This window comes from Buteo buteo, chromosome 15, assembly GCF_964188355.1.
Source record: "Buteo buteo chromosome 15, bButBut1.hap1.1, whole genome shotgun sequence".
Lineage (NCBI taxonomy): Eukaryota > Metazoa > Chordata > Aves > Accipitriformes > Accipitridae > Buteo > Buteo buteo.
The window spans coordinates 22,028,371-22,036,381 of record NC_134185.1 but is presented as its reverse complement, the minus strand read 5'-3'; positions in this window follow the sequence as shown (position 1 = coordinate 22,036,381).

Sequence of the window (8,011 nt, the reverse complement as noted above, 5' to 3'; positions counted from 1 at the left end):
TTCAGGAGTCTGAGGCCAGTGCATGTTGTGTTTTCCCATCTGTTTGGTTGGTCTTTTCTTTTTTTTTTTTTTTTTTTTAAATCAGTATGGTTTCCTTCTTTTCACACAACAACTTGTTTACATAGATTTCCATCACTCACTGGGGAAGTCCTGTTTTCACTTTATTCCTAGTGATAAGAAAAAGCATATTTGTGAGGCACCTCAGAAAACCAAATCATAAACTTAAAAAAAGTCTTGATTTAAAGGGAACTACAGGTCTGATTTCGTAACCAATGGTTACCAAAGTTGTAGTATGAACTAATAACAACTTTAATATCCAAACTCATTAAAATTGTTCATCTACCTCAAATACACTGAAATGCAGCTATTGCTTTCTGTAAAACTATAGAATAAATGTTCTTGTTTACATGGATTCAGAATTCTTTAACATATATGTGTCTAAGAAGTTGTATGTGGGGAACAGATTCTTATACTCATAGAATGTTTGGGTTGGAAGGGACCTTTAAAGATCATCTAGTTCCAACCCCCCCTGCCGTGGGCAGGGTCACCTTCCACTAGACCAGATTGCCCAAAGCCCCATCCAACCTGGCCTTGAACACTGCCAGGGATGGGGCAGCCACAACCTCTGGGCAACCTGTCCCAATGTCTCACCACCCTCATTGTAAAAAATTTCTTCCATATATCCAATCTAAACCTACCATCTTTCAATTTAAAACCATTGCCCCTTGTCCAGTCGCTACAGGCCTTGGTAAAAAGCCTTTCTCTGTCTTTCTTGTAAGCCCCCTTTATATATTGAAAGGCCACAAAAATGTTCTTATTGTTCTTGAGACAATGTTTTGTTTTTAAAAGGTAATGTCATTATTTCCACATACAAGCATTCATAAATCATCAACCAGGCACAATAACAATAAGATGATGATGATAATGATGGTAGGTAGCATTTCCATTAATTTTCATTAGAGTCTGTGAATATATCTATAGGCTAATGAAGGTGATTCATGATTACATGATTCTAAGAAGTGAGGTAGTAAGAAATGTTTCTGCACAGGTACCACATCTAGTCCCATCTCATTAGTGAGAAATTAGAAAACAGAAAACTAAATTATTTTCTGAATTACACCATAGTAATGCACAGCTTAATCCTGAAGAGTCGTTTTGGCTATACTAGACTGATCTGTACCCTCCAGGATTGAACCATGGTGGATCTCCCATTTAGGAATGCACCGACATACCTTCAAATTCAAAACACAGTGCAATCTGTTAACTACCAAGGTCTTTGAAGACAGTATTTTTAATATATGGCAATGTAACATATGCATTGCATTATTAAGATATAAATGTTAATGGAAGAATGAAAGAAAAGAAATGGAAATAGGTCATCTGCAAGAAATACTAGCTTTGTATATGTATTCAAGTAGCAAGCAAAAGCAAGAAGCTGGAACAAGGAAAACAATTACAGAATTATTTTGCCATGAGTATGACTGTCTATTATAATATTCCTGACACACCATTCAGTACATGTTTGTCAAACAGTTCCTCACCCCCCATCCTCTGTCCTTGCACAGATCATGCATTTTGATCACAGACTAACGTTCAGTGCTCGCTGGCAGACTGATTTAAAACAAAGTAGTGGAGCAGTAGACAGTGAGATGTCAAGTTTGAATGCCAGTAAAAGACTACTGTGTTCTATTTAAATATTCCAAGATTACGATGGCATCATTATTGTTTCTCATGCACAAAAAACCCAAATGAACAACAAAAAAAATCAACTATAATCACAAGGGAATCTTCTCAGTAGTAATTATTATACAGCCTTTATTTTGATACCTAAATGACTAGTCCACAGCTAAACAACAGGCAAAACAAATTCCCTTCCCTACCAGTACTGACAAGAAGTGCTTTAAGAATTAAATGGACTTGTTAGTGACAGAACTCTCTTAAATAGCGCAGTCTCTGAAGGGAGGCAGAATGAAGAGATGGATGAACATATGAACTTGATCTAATTTTATCCTAGTAGCCCAACATGACACTAGATACCACTGAGCCAGAAAATTATTGTCATATCTCCTACCCTACCCCTTATCAACAACAGAAAAACTCCTTTATAATAGGAAAAGAAAAAGGAGCACTCATCCTGGGGCTGTTCACCTCTGGACAGTGATCTACACTAAGTAGAATGAAAACCTCTATAGCAGTTTTGCACTGAAAATCCCAAACTCCGGCCCCTGGAGGTTGCCTGTAGTTATGCTTCTCTAGGCTTGAAGTTATCCTGCATTTTCTGGCATAGTAACCAAATAGGAATCAGAAAATACAAACTGAAGAGACATTAAAAATTTAAGTAGGGGGGATCTATTCAAACAAATATTCACTTTAAAAATAACTTTATTGTGTGAGATGAGTAAATAAATAAAAGGAAAACATCCCTGGTCCATGTTCACTAATTGGAAAATTATGTTTCAGAGGATTTAACACAGATGCACTGTCACTAACAATCTCTCTCCTAACCCCTTTTGCACATAAATACACAACTTCCTCTATGCTCACATTACAGATAATATCCTTGTTTGAAGACTAACTTAGGCACAGAAATTTTAAAAGTACTTCTTCAAACTGCCTTCCCAGGACTACATTAATAGAGGACTTGAGGAAGTTGCTGCTGTTTCAGTAGCCATTAATGTGTCTATTGTGGGCTATATAAAATATCAGATAAAAAAAAAATCATTCTTAAATGCATATGTAGGTGTTCAATAAAAGTTTCATATGTGAATTTTAGGGTCAGAATTGTTTAATCCCATTGGTCCAACACAAAATGTTTTGAAGAAACATAATCTCCAGAGTTTCTCATCATGAATTTCATTCCCATGAGAGCTTTCCTGTTCTCACCAGGTCTAGCCCTTATTCAGTCTGTTTTATTTATGTTATTTCCCATTTGTAAACAGTGCATGTCCAAGTGCCTTGTTTTTAATGAAGTGTAGCAGTAGCATTTGATTGGAATTTAGATAAACGAGCAGATAAATCCATGTCTGTTTTCTGCAAGTTTGTACACATATATAAGAAAAATTAAAAACGTAGCTAGATGAAGACCAAAGGCTGGTCTTTGTTACCACATCTTATAATTTTTTACCCCAAAATAGAAAGTATTATGTGATCAACAAAGTTCTTTGTGGGATTCCCCTTACTGTTGAAATAGAAGTATTATGGGAGAATCTTTTGTGGAGTCCTTAGAAATAATAATAGGAGAGTTGCAGGGAAAACTCAGAAAAAAACCTATGCCTATACAAAATTAAGAACTTCTCTGTCATGTGCAATATAATTGTAATGGCCCTTTTCATAAATATCAGCATATACTACTACTTGTAATACTTCTGTAGTTAGAAACTATAAGCACCTATAGTCTACTAGGCACTACGCATAATAAGAAACAGTTCTTCCCCCAAAAGATTTACAGGCTAACTGAACTCAAGGAACCATTTAACTTTATTTTACAGACAGAGCAGGTGACTTTTCCAAGGGCAAATCAGACATGCTAGAAGCAAGTAATAAGACCTGTCTCTTACAGCACCCTTTAGTGAGTACCATCATAATAACCCACCCATCACTCCAGTACGCCATTAACTCGAGCACACGTTAGGTCAGACTGCAGTGGGATGTACTGCTAAATCCCGCACAAATGTTCTGTTCGCTTCATCTGTTGATAAGAGACACAGCAAAGACCTTTCTGCTGTTTTCAAAACACGTAGCAGGTTGAACAGGTGGTATTGAAGGTGTTCTGGGAGAAGAAGAGGACCGGCTGAGGCTGGCTGGGGCTGAGGAGATACTCAGCCTCCTTTGGCTTGGTCTGTAAAACAAGCAAGCTTGCTTATTTAACACCAGTGGTTTGGAAAGCACCATGCCCACCAGGAACCTGACCATTACTGAGCATATCTACTATCCCTTTACCAAGCAGCCCACATCAATGCAGATCTCTCAGTCCTCTCTGGCACGTGGAGCTTCACCCTGTGCCCTCCCCACGGCATGGCTGGGTTTCTGTCCACTGCCCCAGGAATCTTGTCTTCAGCCAGTATTCACGCTCAGAAGCTCTGAAAACAGCGTGACCACTTTGTGGCTGAAGATAAGAGATCTTTGACAGTAAGCAACATCACTTCTCTGACACAGATATCAGAGTTCATTTTCCTCCTGAGCAGGTTCCAGAATCTGCTACAGGCAAGAACTTGTGGTTTTACTTAGAGCACAATACTTCCGTGATCGTGTACATGCGACAAACTCAACCTGTATCTATTGTTTACTTAGCAAATAAGGACCTAATCAAGAGCCCATTGAAGACAGCGGGCAGAATACTATTGCCTCTGGATCAGGCATTGAATTGCTCTGACATTGTCTGTCATTAAGTCTAATATATAAAAAAAATGTTTTTAAAAATATTGTCCAAATACATCATGCAGAAAAACATAATTTTTTCTTCTGTCCCAGAATTTAAAAATAATTGGCTACAATATATTCATTTCTGGCAAGCACCATTTTGTCAGTGACGATCAGGGACAGGTAACTGCAAACACTCCGTTCCTAACCCTAGAAAACACTTGCTGGTATTATTAGAACTTCAAAGCTTCACCCCTGCATCTCAATACAGACCATATGCTACAAATGGGAATACACAAAAGGACAAGTACTGCTCTTGTTTTCAGGTTAATTGAGGGCCTGAGCAACTTCTAAGTGAAGGCCCTGTCTGTCCCTGAGGCTTTCTGTAGACTGTGGCTAATCAGTCTCAAGAAAAAAACATTTTTCTGGAGTGAAAAATAGAATTACCCAAAGCAACAGAACACCAGACTCAGATACACCCAGTCATAGCACATATTAAAAAAAGGAAGAGGTTAGTTATACATTACAGAACTATAAAGTTGCACAGTAACTGTGTGAAATCATTTGTTCAAAGAAGGCTACACATATATTAAAAAAAGCACCTTTTGCCAGATGTACATCACCCATGACAACTATGAATAGGTCTGTGGTTCCACAGGCAGTTCAGCAGATTTTACCACTGCAGCAGTGAAGAAATGTCCCCCTCCACTCTCACATACCCTCTCCCTCCTTTATCCTACCCCATCCTCCTTCTATTTCCCTCAGTCCCAGCTGTTCCGTCCCACCCACACTCTGGCTCTCATCAACACTCCCTGGCTCATTTAACTCATTGAAATGTCAGAAAGCTCTTAATTGCTTTTTCCTGATTGTGTTTTCTGTTATTTCAGTGAATTAAACTGACACAGAAGTGTCTGACAAGTGTTGAACCTGGCAAAATGTTAGCAGGGGGAGTGTGTGGCCAGGAATAGCGTGGACAGAGAGACACAGAAGGGGAAAACAGTTTTCGGCAGTGGTGAGCTGTCTGTGAACGCAGCACTTTAGGGAGCTGTACCCAACTGGTAGTAGAGCCTTTGGGACTCAACTTTACATAAAGAGAATAGTCCCTTGACTTTAGTGGTTTGCTTCTATTAACACCTATTTAGCAGTTATTTGCGGATAGGCTGGATATACAAGAACAAGTGTTGCTAATAGAGCTGTTTGGAGTATCTGTAGAAACTCTCAAAACCACTTCTTCAAGGGTGAACATATCCTCTAACCTCAGCTCTATTCTTGGATCATTCCCAGGGAAACTGGAGATGTTTGTATAGCTGCCCAGTGAAAAACTCGGCTGGCCTCCTTACTTTTTTTTTTCCTGGGTGCTCCCCACCAAAGCACAGTGCAAATACATGAATAGTGAAGTGGCTGGTCAGCCTGCAAGCTTGTAGGAGCATGCACTTATATGAATACAAACATTTTCTTCCAGTTTGGCAAAGGAAAAAAGAATACGTACTGAAAAACAGTGTTTTAAAACCAAGATAAGTAACCTGAGATAACTGTCTAACATCAACTCAAGAGAGAGGTAAGCATGGGAAATTTTTACTTCCATGTAGCTACGTAAGGTCAGACTGTGAAGTCCCTACCTGCCGCTTACCTCGACTACCTACAGAGTGTAGAGTCTCCCTGTGTTTGTAGAGGATAGAGACGTGAACTGTGAAGGGATTAGTGTAATAGAAACATATGCCAATAGTTTATGTATTTTGAAGTTTGCTCTTTGGGGAGAAAAACAGAAGTGTCCACTTCTATACAAAACAGAATGGGTTTTCATTTAAAGATCGTAAGAAAGGGAAGCAAGTAAAATACTGGAAGGTAAAGACAGACAGACATGTCTGGCTTTATCAGCAGGAGATGGAGCAGGAAATACATTATTAAACATCACCATCTACTGGATACCAGCATTTGTTCCTTACAAAGGGAACCCTAAGCTTCTATGCTGAAATAACTTGTCAGACAAGCCTCTGCTTTCACAGATCTGACACTGCTCATATAGTTATTGGCAGGCCAAGGTTTGTGGACCCTTTCAGCACCAGGTTGGGAAAAGATTTTCAGCATTATGAAAACAAACTCCAAAGCTCAGGGTGATATAATACAGGCTGTGAAATTGTTAATAAGACACAATGGGAACTTAAAAAAAGAAGGTGGGGGTAGTCAGGCGTGGGGGCAACAGCATCCTTTGGGTAACAAGTTTGTTGACTTGTGGTATGTTTGGGTAGACACACACGCACATATGTATAGCATGGGGCTGCACTGCTGTCCCCCTGGGTAGCACACGATGACTACAGTTCCATACTTTTGAACATTATCTCTTGGCTGCACAGATAATATTCAACCATATCTGTGTGATTTTACGCCATTGGGACTAGCAGCGGGGCTCACAGAGCTTGCTGAGGGCAAAGGCACCGGTGCAGGTTGTAGTCCCTGGCTGCAGGGGCTGGGCTGGCCCCGCTGGGCAGTGAAGGGTGCTCCTTCCCTTCCCCACTGAGAGCAGAAATCCCTGGCCCCACAGTTAAGGATGGTCGTTTCTTTGCCTGATGCCCAACCCTTTGCAACTCTCCCCACCTCCTTTTTTCTTCAAACTCCAGAGAAGTCACAGCGCTGTGTGGCAGCAACATCCTCCTCCGCCATCAGAACTAAATAAAATATTTAGAAAAATTTCAAAAACGTTGCTGAGGTATAAACACCTTGGGAAGGGCTCAGGAAAAAGCTGCAATAAATGCGCAAAGGTAAAGAAATTTTTCTTATAGTGAGTGATGATCTAAAGCCGTCATTACAATTAGTTTAGCAAAAGGAATGACTGGATAACTACTGGAAACAATAAACCTAAGATTATGGAGGATGCTTCAATGCTTTGACCCTTTAATTCACAGATAGATATTTCCCTAAATAAATTTGTGTGATTAAAAAGCTTCTTCCTGGCTATATCCTTTCAAAAGGCATTGGCAGTGACAGGGCTAAATGCACAGGGGTTTTTAGCTTAGTGCACTAGGGTTTTTTTTTCCCAAGAGCAAAATACTCACAAAAAGTAAACACTGAAATGTGGTAAGGACCAAAAAAAAACCCAAAACAATGGGAAAGCTGTATTGTTTGAAGTGTTGGTAGTTAAAACTGTTCCTTGTAATGAGTTGCAGGAAATGAGAAATGGAGCTTTGGAAAGAGCTAGATTCATGCTATGTCAAGGCAGAGAGAATGACAAAGACTGATGATAATGAGAAATTACTTTATTATTTCCTTGTGGAATACTGGTATGTACCGTACTGTACTCTTATTGTCCTGTCAGCATATTTGGAAAGAAATAGGTGTTAGGGTCTACCAAACAGTCTTGATTTTAACACCATATCAGAGCTTCTATGTAGTTCATTAGTCTGGGGAAGATACGAAGTGAAACAGTTCCCAACACTTGCGTAAACATCATGAAATTACACAGGAACAAATCAATAACAAATTGTATTTCTATTGCTGCATTTATCTTCCAAACCTTTTTCAGTTCAACACACAGAATCCCTCAAGTAAATTGTTGTTACTGGCAAGTCACACTGATCTAAGTAAAGTTGAAAGCATTTTGTTTCAATGTGCTGTGTTGGCAACAAGAAAAAGGAACATTGCAGTAAGACGACAT